The following is a 12,723-nucleotide window of genomic DNA, read 5'->3' as shown; positions in this document are numbered from 1 at the left end:
ATATCTTTTCTAACTGATCCGACTTACGGTTTTCCTAAAAATGACTATTAAATCTCGGAAAAATCCCATTGACTTTCATTGACGAAATGTTCAAATGAGCCAAGACTACGGAAGCCCATTAGACTCAATTAAACTGCCATTCTATGTACTATTTCTAATCCATTGAAACTCATTGAAACTCATCTCTATCTATGTATCTATCTATCTAATATCTAACTATCTAACTAACTAATATCTATCTAATATCTATCTATCTAATATCTAATATCTAACTATCTAATTATCTAACTTATATCTATCTATCTATCTAACTAATAACTAACTAACTATCTAACTAATATCTATCTAACTAACTAATAACTAACTAACTATCTAACTAATATCTATCTAACTAACTTATATCTATCTATCTATCTAACTAATAACTAACTAACTATCTAACTAATATCTATCTAACTAACTAATATCTATCTATCTATCTAGTCATGCTAACAACATGTTAGGAACTTGCTAAATAATGCTAGCAAACATGTTAAATCATGTTAAATCATGCTAGCAACATGCTAGCAAACATGCTAAATCATACTAGCAACATGCTAGCAACATGTTAAATCATACTAGCAACATGCTAGCAACATGCTAAATCATACTAGCAACATGCTAGCAACATGCTAAATCATGCCAGTAACATGCTAACAACGTGTTAAATCATGTTAGCAAAATGCTAACAACGTGTTAAATCATGTTAGCAACATGCTAACAATGTGTTAAATCATGGTAATAACATGCTGAATCATGCTAGCAACATGCTAGCAAATGCTAAATCATGTTAGCAACATGTTAAATCATGCTAGCAACATGCAAAATCATGCTAGCAACATGTTAAATCATGCTAGAAAAATGTTAAATCATGTTAGCAACATGCTAGCAATGTGTTAAATCATGTTAGCAACATGCTAAATCACGCTAGCAACATGATAACAAACATGCTTAATCATGTTAGCAACATGCTAGCAACATGCTGGCAACATGCTGGCAACATGCTGGCAAAATGCTAAATCATGCTAGCAACATGCTGAATCATGTTAGCAACATGCTAGAATCATGTTAAATCATGTTAAATCATGTTAGCAACATGTTAAATCATGCTAGCAACATGTTAAATCATGTTAGCAACATGCTAAATGATGTTAGCAATGTGCTAAATCATGCTAAATCTAACTATTAAACAAAACTATTAAACTAAAACTGAAACTTTCAAACTAAAAACTGTCAAACTGAAAACTTTTATAACTGCTTCAAACTTTCTGGACCGGCTTTTTCAAGCCAACTTAAAGTTTGTCTCGACGAACTTTTTTCATCTAGTTATATATTGTGAACATTCAGCTTTGCCATCACAGGAATAAATTACAATTAAAAATACATTCAAGTTGAAAATAGTTCTTTTAAATTGTAATAATATTTCGCAATATTACTGTTTTTACTGTATTTTTGTTCAAAATAAACGCAGCCTTGGTGAGCTTAAGAGACTTCTTTCAAAAACATTAAAATAAAATGTACAGATGCCAAATTTTTGCACATTAGTGTATATATATTTTTTTTAACTTACATTTTTATTTTAATGGTACAATTATTTTATAATAAGGTTTGGTTGTTGCCTATTTGCTTCATTCAGTTATGAATCTGTTTTAATCTTTGCAAATATGTAAATATGAATATGTGAATAAATTGCAACATGTGTCCTCCGGAAGTGCAGTCCCTAAACCTCGAAGACTTTGTGTGTGTCAAGGACTGGCCTTTGATGCCAGATGCCATCACTATTTCCTCAGTGCGATCTGATTGGCTGTTCCTGACTGACAGGCTGTTTGTCAGTGGCTTCCTGTGCGGCAGCTCTAATGTGCAGTGTCACCAGGCGGATGCTCCTGCTCTGCTGGCCTCACTGTAATTACTTTGCATGCTTGACTGACTCTCTCCATTAACGCCAGAACACTCTCAGCACCCACTGAATTATTCCATCGATCCTTTTTTTGTTTTGGACTTCTCTTTTTTAATTTCCCTTCTGTTTCAAGCCAAACTGTCAGAATCAAAGCAGAATAAAGCCATTATTTTAAATGGGATTATTTGCAAACCCGTTATTTACAGGGTGTGATGGAATAGTTTTCGTGGTAACAGTGTTTGACAGCTTTGTTTGACCTTCCTTTGAGACAATTGAGATGGTTATTTATCAGATTTGTGCCGTTTTTGTTTTTTAGTACTATGAAGTCAGTACCGTGTCGTCCACAACTTCATGACTGTGGTACATGTATCATATTATAGGCCTATTCTATACACTGTGATGATGATGATATCATAATTTCATCCAAATGAAACCACTCCAAACATGTAAGACTCAGCGTAGGACTGGATGATTAATCAAAGTAATCGAAACCGAAATACAGAACCTCAAACCGATGTCGGTTATTTCAGTTTTTTTAATCCTGTTAATACTTCCCCCTTTAAAAACATACTACTGCGTGTGTAGCCACATGACTTCGCCCCGTCCAGTCATTGGCATGAAAGCAACACGGAGGTGAACGCATTGCTGAGTCAACACTCACACAAAGACGTCTTCACTAAACTTGTCAGTTGTATGTGTTTTAAGGTTTGCCAGTTTGGACATTCAAGCGATTTTAGACGATTGGATGTATACTATTTCGAGCTACCGTGCTCACGCAGCTGCATTGTGGCACGAACACTCATACAAACAGTAGCTGCACAAAACATGATTATCGCGCGCACAGAGAGGAACGCAGAAACTAGTTGTCAGCGCTGTCCTGTGATTTATCACTAAAGTAGCTTAGAAACTCAACTTATTATAGCATATATTTTTCTACTTTTGAAGGAACTGTTTACAACCCACAGCTTCACAATTAATAGAGAGACAGTATGACTAATTCACACACGCAATCGCTCTCATTACATACTGGTACTGTACTAATTTATCTTTATCTGGTTTACAACGAGCAGAAATCTGTAAGAAATGTTACGAACCATAGATAAAATAACTGCTGAAAGTGAGCTGTTATGTCAGATCACTCTTTCAATAGGAAAAAATATCCCACCTTTAATAGTCAACCATATTTACAGTACAAACCTTGTCAGTGAACTATGAGGGCAAAAAAAAGAAAAAGAAACAAAATAATCATTCATTAATCGTAATCGAGGTAAAATGTTCAATTAATCGAGGTTTTGATTTTAGGCCATAATCGTCCAGCCCTAACTCAGTGTGTTGTGAACATGCGTTTCAATCTCTCTCGCCCAATTTACCCTTTTACTTTTTTTTTTTTTTTTTTTTATTTCTTCTTTCCTTAATTTTGGTCATAATTAAATTGAAGGTAATTAATGAGTGAGTAGTGTGTATATATAAGTAAATGTAGTAAAAGTAAATATAGTGTAAGTTGCATCCCACCTAAATTCATTGGTTTAGAGCCCCCATTATGACATCATCAGCCCATGACCAGCTCTCGCTATAGAAACACTTTGCATTTCTTAGACTGTAATAGCAGGGGTGGGGATGAAATGACCTATACACATCATTTCATGACTCCTCCCGTGTCATCGGCTCCACTCTCGCTCCCGGCGTTCTCAGTTGATCGGATACTATGAAAATATGAGAATTCGGACACAGCCACTAAACCTTGTCTTGTAATCCTGCATATTGTTCTGGCCAATCACGTCCCTGAGCTCCATTTGTCCATGCGCTGTGCTGATGTGCGGTGACAGAACAGGGTCTAGCTGCATTGCTGTTTGCTGTACTGATTTGTGTTCAGAGATGTGCAGAGACGGATTGTGACCTTGTAACACTGTCAACTTCTCACCGAGATGGTAGTGTGGCCTGCAGGCCAATCATTTCCATCTTCCCTGCTGCTCTTTTCTCTGGCGTTTCGTTTCATTTCACCATCTCTCCATTGCTCACTCGCTGTGGCTCTGCTTTTTGCACTCTTTCCTGGGAAGCGAAGTAGCCCATATTAGCAGCCAATAGTGTATTCACACACACATACATGACATGCAGAGATGTGCATTACCCACATTTCTGCTCCATGTAGGTCATGGGGATGGATATTGTGCTGGAATGAAGCTCACAATATGAGGAAGCATTTCTGAGCCTCTAAGTATTGTGTATTATTAATTGTATATTACCCCACTTCGTTATTTAGTGTGTTTGGGAATTCTGACCTTTTGTTTTTCACTTCATTGTCCTTGTAAAATTTTTCTCTTGTCATTGCTTGCCTGATACAATATTCCCACAAGACACGGATTTGAGCTTTGAATGAATTTTCAAGGCTGCCTTTTAAAATTTCAAAAACATTTTTTCATTTGGGAGTTGAGGGGGATTAATAAGCTGTCCAGTATGAGTTTTTTCATAGAAAACTTAAGATGTGCTTTGAAGGGAAAGAGAAAATTTGATTTGCTGTCCTCTCTTTGTCTTTCTCTTTTGAGTATTTGCAGCTCAGGAGTCAAACAGCGGTTGGAGCAGCACAGAATTTAATTTGATAAAGCATAAATTTGTCCTACTCCGATCTAAGCGGAGAGATATGGATTTGAACACAGCAGCTCAAACACACTCCCTTCAACTTCCCAGTAGATTTAATAGAAATCTGGTACTGCAAAATGAACACATTCTCAAGTGGAGATGTGCTGAGAAAAATTATTTAAAGGGTTAGTTTACCCAAAAATTAAAATTCTGTCATTAATTACTTACCATCATGTTGCTCCAAACCCGTAAGACCTTCGTTCATCTTCGGAAAACACAAATGAAGATATCTTTGATGAAATCCGTGAGCTACCTGGCCTCCAATAGACTGTAACACAATGACCGCTTTCAAGGGACAGAAAGGTAGTAACATTAAAATAGTTTGAATTAAATAAATTGAAACAATTGAATAATTGTTGAAACTTAATGTTATGAAGTGTCGAGAATACTTTTTGTGTGCAAAAAACAAACAAAAATAACGACTTTATTCAACAATTTCTTCTCTTCCCTGTCAGTCTCCTATGCAGTTGACGTAGTAAACACAGTGCAGCGCTTCCGTGTTCTACGTCTGAATGGCGGCTCAGTATTGGCCGACACTCTTCACATGAGCACCACGACACATGCATGTGATGCTGACGCACGAGCCGGCCAATAATGAGTCAGCGTTTTGATGTAGAACACTGAAGCGCTGCACTGTGTTTACTACATCAACTGCATAGGAGACTGACATGGAAGAAAAGAAATTGTTGAATAAATTTTGATTGCTTCATAAGGTTAAGGTTGAATCACTCTAGTCACATGGACTATTTTAACAATGTCTTTACTACCTTTCTTGGCTTTGAAAGTGGTCATTTTTTTACTCTCTATTGGAGGCCAGGTAGCTTACGGATTTCATCAAAAATATCTTAATTTGTGTTCTGAAGATGAACGAAGGACTTATGGGTTTAGAACAACATGAGGGTGAGTAATGACAGAATTTTCATTTTTGGGTGAACTAACCCTTTAATCTTACATAGAAGAAGCTTGTAAAGTAACCATTTGGCTGAATGATAAACAATTTCAGTTTTCTTCAGCACTGACTTAGATGACAACATTTAAACTATCAAAGTGTCTACAAACTATAAACTGTCTGAACTTAATTTAGCTCAGAGTAAACTGTGCCAACTGGCCAGCAGGGCAGCGTTCCATGAGCTCTGTTTATCAGCCTAGATGAGCAAAAGAGGAGCAATCAGCAGTTCTTATCCTCCGGTGGACTGCACTGCTTACTGTAATTGTTGCTAGGCTACTGTATGGGGAGCCGCTTGCATTTTAATGGCCCTCAATGGGCTTTGTAATTGAATTGGTATGCAGAAGAGAGACAGACCCACTGATTATAGGCTGATTGCAAGCTGGGAGAAAAAAAACATTGTGTTCAATTATTTGCCATGGCTTTATTTCTTGGCACTCTTGGATGATGCTCGAATTGTATGAGGGGTTGTTTGAGGGTGACGGAGAAGAGTGATTGCAAACCCAGCGTTCATTAAAACTTGTCCAGTGAACGTCAATGGACTTTTCAGCTTGTTTAGCTTTATTGATTCTAGAGCAATACTTAAAAACATCTAATTTCTAGTCTCTTTGCTAAAGTGTCTTTTTAAAAAAAATAAAAAAATAAAAAAAAAATAAATACTGACACATATTGAATTATAATCAGCAGCTGCTGCTGAAGTGTTTACAGCTTTTGTGTTTATTGAAGTGTTGATTGTTTTGTTTTTCTGTCATTCTAATCAGTGTTTTTGCCTCTGACTCCTGGAGACTTATTTTATTTATTTATTTATTTTAAAGTTTACACTCTCACTTCACATGTAAGTAAATATAGAAACACAGATCACACTGTGGTTTATTAAAATTATATAAATATGTTATTTTATTGTATTTTTATTTTTTTATTTTTTTGCAGTGAAATTATTATTATTATTATTATTATTACAAAAGTAATATTTATTTGGTTTAAAGGGGTCCTTGATTATGATTTCACTTTTTTTTAACTTTAGTGTGTAATGTTGCTGTTTAAGCATAAACAACATCTGCAAAGTTATGACGCTCAGTTCAATGCAAAGGGAGATATTTTATTTTACAGAAATCGCTTTTTAAGGACTACAGCAAATGGCTGGTAGGGACTACAACAAGCTTCTTTCTGGGTTGGTGACATCACAAACCCCAAAATTTACACCTTCCCTGCCCCCGGGAACATGCAACCATGTTGAAGCCATGTTGGGCTGCTTTAGAGAAGAGGAAGAGTTGTTGTAGTAGAGTGTTGTTGTCATGCCATCATTTTACGCTGGGCTGCTTTACAAACGAGGGTCAATTCAACGCTGGATTTGCACAAAAGATTAACATGAGTCTTCCTGAGTCTCTCCATAAGTGTCCGACTCCAGTTTGAACAATTTAAGACTGAACATCATTACTGACAATTAGAGCTGCAACTAATGATTATTTTGATAATCGATTAGTTGGTCGATTATTATTTATTTATTTTTTTCCCCGCTATAAGAAACGTCTTGCATTTATATTCAACTACGTTATCCCTTTACAGTTACTACTCTCATAAAATACTTGAATGACTAGTTGATTTTTAAATCTAAATTTAGCTTTAAACAACAGATATCTCAGCAAAATGAATATTTTTGCGCTGAATATTAATTGTCTCCCTCTTTCCCGCATTCCGTCTTTCTGACGCGAGTGTGCGCGCCGGTGCTCATTCAGTAAAGTTTTAAGTTTAACGCAGACTGTCAGGACGAGCCTTTATGCAAAATGGAACGGTGGGCAGACCCAACTAATCATTATCGATTATTATCAATTTTATCGAATAGTTGTTGCAGCCCTACTGACAATTGTCATTTTGGCTGCGTGAGATTCTCCAGCTTTGTTGTTGTTGAGCAACTGAAGCGTGAGTGGTTAAAGCTCCGCCCTCTTTTGGAAAGCGGGCTGGGAGCAGCAGCTAACTTGCATTTAAAGGGACAAACACAAAAACATTGTGTTTTTGCTCACACCCAAATAGGGGCAAATTTGACAAGCTATAATAAATGATCTGTGGAGTATTTTGAGCTGAAACTTCAGATGCATTCTGGGGACACCAGAGACTTGTATTACATATTGTGAAAAATGGCATAATAGGTCCCCTTTAATATTAATAATAATAATAATAATAATAATAATAATAATAATAATAATAAGCAAAATCACACATTTTAATTGTAATCGCAATTCTTATCAGAAAAATCAACAGATTTTTTAGATATACAATGTCAGTTTAATACATTTGTTTACCCAGCCACATTCAAAACATCCAAACTGAATTTAAAATCTGAATTTAAATCTAGTAATATGTGACAATGTGCACTTAAACTCATTTGCATGAAATTGATCACTTCTTAACTTTTTGACGCACTTACTGCTTGCTCTACTCCACCATCGATCCCACAAATCTCTTGCCGCTCAGCTCCCATAGAGAATAAATTAGAATATCCCACTCAGCTCTGCTCACTCCTCACAGTGTATGGTAAACCAAAAGTTTTTGGATGTGGTGTAACTTTCCTCTCATCGGTGTATAGCTCAGAATGTTTTGGCTGGCTTTCTGCCGCCCTTATGTGGCACTTTAGTACCTTGTGGAGTGTTTTGCTGATCAGCTGCTGTGAAATGACAGATTTGAGCGGGCTGGTGTGCACGCTTTTCCTCCGCTCAGCACTGCTGCAAACACTGAATAAGTTTGGCAGTGTTTAAATGCTCAATATTAGCAAAATATAGGCATGAAGCTTTATTTTCCAGTAGTGGATCTGTTCATAGTATTCATAAAGTGTTTTTTAGTCTGTGCTTGCCTGAGAGGTCAGAAGTTTGCACTGGTGCGATTTGGCGGTGGCGGGAATTCAGGGGCCAGTCGAAGGAGCGCTCAAAGAGTCAATTTAGTCTTATCAGGAACGCTCACCTTGCACTGCGCCTCTGCAGCCATGCAGAGAAGCCACTAGCGAATTGGTTTCAGTAGGAATGGAGTGAGGAGAGATGCACGCTTCTTTCCTGCATTTCAAACAGTTGGGCTATCTCATTAAACCCAGTTGTTTCCCTGACACTGCGGGCGATCCCTGTCACCTCATCTCTGGAGCCTTTTGTCTGTAGTCCTCTCGCTAACTCAAACATGTAATGCTGCAGAAGGTGAGACTCTGTCGAACGGCAACATTTGTCTGCAGATGCCTTCGCTTGCGCTGTAGGCATTGCAATTGGCTGTCACTGAAACTGCAGAAGAGAACTGGAAATCTGACATGTTATGGCAGCCTCATAATGACATATTCAGTATCGGGTCTCTGTTGCTAATTAGGGTATATTAGGAAACTGAATGTTTAATTAGTGACTTTATCTATATTATCTCTATGTATTTTTCACCATTTTAGCAACAGTGCTTTAATTGTGCTGTAGCTGTTTTTTTTAATTTTTTTATTTACATTTCAGTTTTACATTTCTTATTTTTAATGAATAATTTAAAGTGTGATTACTGTATAGTCATATATTATATATATTTTTAAATATAGATAATTTATATTAATTTAATACTCAAATTTCAAGCATATTTCTACTTTCCCTGCCAATGTTTTTTACTAGCCCAATGCTTTTTTGTTGTTGAATTGATTAGGAAAAAAAAAAAAAAAAAAATAGCTGTTTTATCGTGTTTTATTCACGATAAAACACAGCTATGACCGCTTCACCCAACGGTTCTGTGTATCACTACACAACACCCTTAGCAACTACTCTTAGCAAAGTAAATTGTATGTTCTCAATTGATATTGTTCATTGAAGCTTACTGTATTATGTAGAAGAGTATTGTGAGAAAGAAATCGAGTGAGCGAGTTTATTGCCTGCACTCAGATTTAGCATTTTCCTTCAGGTCAGTCCTATGTTCATAATAAAAAAATCTGTTTTAAACAGATTATTTGTATTATCTTGTCTTTTTAACAGTTAAGGGGTTTTCCCGTGACTGACAGTGTCTGAAAATGTTTGCCAAGACTATCACAGTCATTCTTGCAATTTTGACACAACCTCATTTATGCCAATAATTTTACCTAACTGACAAGGAGAATTCAAACGAAGTACAGGAGGGAAAAGGAAAAAAAAAATTGTAAGTCACGCATCAAGCATAGCCTGTAAACCACCCACTTACAGTACATGGTTGTTATGGGAGCCATTCATGTACTCCGTAAGTGTATGAAGGTAATGCTATAGCTCTGGCTTCGTCCGGTAACATTCACACTGATAAAGTTGATGTAACAACATATTTTATTTTTGTCCTGATGTCAGGAATGCCATCAGAACCATGGTGGTACGATGATTCAGTGATGGTATTGCCATGCTACATTGATACCATGTTTCAGGGATCTGAATAATTATCACATTCATATAGTCTGTGTTATTTCTATTAGCTTTCGAAGTTTGTGGTAATTTCATGAGTAGGATCGGAGGAAGCAGACCCATGTGTTACGGAGCCTCACGGAATGAGTGCTATTCATCTTCATCGCCCTCGCTCTGTTTACTCTGGCAGAGAGCGAGCGATTCTATTATTATTCCTGTTTGTAACCTAGTGTTGAGTGATGACATTAGGAGTCAGAGCACTAGGAATATACTCAAGTATACAGCATTCATAAGATATGTTTTTAAATCCAGTAATCCTCATTCATGCGGGCTGTTACTGCAGATCTAGGTCACAAAGACCAATGGCTGAATGGAATTGCGATTATGAAAGCACAGACTCTGTGCTGACTTCATGGGGCTCACATATAATGCAGTGCAGAGCAATACAGTGTCTATGAGGTGAGAATATAATGTATTAGTGGGATGAAACCAGTTCTGTCAAGTTCAAGAGTTTGTAGCATTTTTGTTTAGTTGTAGACGGCATGTTCTTGAGGTTCAGGATTGAAATCAATGGCTGAACACCTGCTGATGGAAAAATAACTCTCCATGTTCAATTTGGAAGAAAAGAGGATTGGATTTTTCTTTTGAATGACAGCCGAATCTATTCACTGAGGCCTTGAAAAGCAGCACTGTCTGGCCCATCTGCTCTCTCTCTCTGTGTCTCTCTCTCTCTCTCTCTGTGTGTGTGTATGTGAAGCTACAGTTATTATGTCTATGGTAAGCGACTGTGCATGAGTTGAATTTTTGGCCATTAATGGGGCCTCTAAGGTGGTCTTGTCATTTGCCTGACAGTCTCTCTTTTGGACTTACAACAAATAGTCAAGGACATTCATCTTGTTACATTGAGTCCTGCATCTCAGGCTAAGTATTTCTACAGAGGCTATTCTGATTTCCTTTCCTCCTGACATTTAACTGTCAAGATATCTTCATCTTTGTTACTTCTGTTTACTTCCCCTATAGTGCTTTGCTGTCTCTATCCTTCTATCTGTTTGTCTGGTGTCTGGTGAAAGTGGGGGGAGGGGTGTGTGTTGCTAAGTGTTGAGGTGAGAGCTGTTGAGATTTAATTAATATGAGTGCTGCCTGTCGATTGGCTGATGTTGTGGTGGAGAAGAATGTCACAATGCTGGTGACCTACATCAGGAGGAGGATGACAGTTGAGGCCAGACACTTTGTTTTAGCAGGAAGCAGGCCCATACCTACCATAGACATTGAGGAGGTCAAATTATTCCCTCCCACAATAGACCTATTTTGTGTTTTTTTTTTTTTCTGGTGGCAGAAAATGACAACTAGGAACTGGGAGATATAAACACACAAATGCAAGAAAAAAAATCAGAATTGTGAGATTAAAAATGTTATGCGTTTAAAAGTTATCTATGGAAAATGTTTAAATAGGTTTAAATATTATTATTAAATATATTTTTTGCATTCCGATTCTGACACTCAAAGACACAACAAAACATTTGGGGGTGGGGGGGATGGGAACGTGATGAGGATGAAGACATACCACATATTTCCATATTAGGGAAACCAGTGCTTGTTTTTTTTCTCTGTAAAAAAAAAAAAAAAAAAAAAAAAAAAAAAAAGTACTTTTAGTCTACAGTGAAATCTGGGTTTAACTGTTCTGACACAACTTGAACTCCAAATACTTTAATTATGAACAAAACCTCCTTGTGTCTCAGAAATGGGGACAGACCACCTCAACTGTAAACCTCCATGTGATTGTGATTTTGGAATTGCGTGTACATATTTCACTGTTGACCTGTGCTTAGACTATTAAGGTTCTATGAGTGGTTTAATGATACTGAGCCAATGAGTTGCTTTGGTAGTTGACTGTACTGACTCTTTATTATGGTCATATTGCTCACTTTAATAGCTACAGTTGTCTTTGCGTTTATGATAGCAATTCAAAGTGTAGAAAAATTACTTGAGGGCATCTTATACTGTTTTAAAAACTTTGTTTTTTTTTTTTAAGATTTATATATCAATAATAAATGTGAAATATTTAAGTTAATTTTAAATGAGCTTACAAAAACAAAACAAAAAATAGATTTTAAACAATTAAACTAATGACGTTAATAATCTTTGAAGGGATAGTTCACCCAAAAATGAAAATTTTGTCATCACTTACTCACTTGTTCCAAACCTGTAGGAGTTTCTTTCTTCTGTTGAACACAAAAGGAGATATTTTATCTGACAGTTAATGGTAACCATTGACGTCCATATGGAAAAAAAATACTATGCAAGTCAAAACTCATATAGGTTTGGAAAAACATAAGGGAGACACATGAGTAAATGATGGCACAATTTCCATTGAAATTCATCCCTTTAAATGTTAAGAAATGTTTCTTGAGCACCAGCATGTACAATGAATGAATGTAGAATGAATTCAGAAGAATCATGTGACACTGAAGAATGGAGTAATGATGCTGAAAATTCAGCTTTGCCATCAGGGGAATAAATGTCTTACTTTCTTACTTAAATTTATTTTTTACTTCTTACTTTAAAATATATTAAAATTTAGAAAACAGTTCTTCTAAATTGTAATAGTATTTCATAATATAACTATTTTTACTGTATTTTTGATCAAATAAATGCAGCCTTTGTGTGACTAATTTAAAAAAATATCAAAGAATATTACAGACTCTAAGAACAGCATAGATATCAAGTCAGTGCTTTCATTCTTACAGACTTACTGTAACATGCCTTAAAGTCCTTACCTTTAAACAGAAGTATTTATCAGTGCCTTTAAATAGACAGAAATCACAGTGATGGTATGA

The 12,723-nt window shown here is 36.3% G+C and overlaps 1 protein-coding gene across 7 annotated transcripts in view; it reads left to right on the top strand.

The window, feature by feature from the left end:
• Window positions 1–12,723, top strand: part of tnika (TRAF2 and NCK interacting kinase a) — a 92,254-nt gene that overhangs the window by 32,039 nt on the left and 47,492 nt on the right. The gene's annotated exons all lie outside the window — the stretch shown is intronic.

The sequence above is a fragment of the Ctenopharyngodon idella genome, chromosome 2, assembly GCF_019924925.1.
Source record: "Ctenopharyngodon idella isolate HZGC_01 chromosome 2, HZGC01, whole genome shotgun sequence".
In the NCBI taxonomy this organism is placed as follows: domain Eukaryota; kingdom Metazoa; phylum Chordata; class Actinopteri; order Cypriniformes; family Xenocyprididae; genus Ctenopharyngodon; species Ctenopharyngodon idella.
Note: the sequence above shows the minus strand (reverse complement) of the source record. Positions and strands in the feature narration are given on the sequence as shown.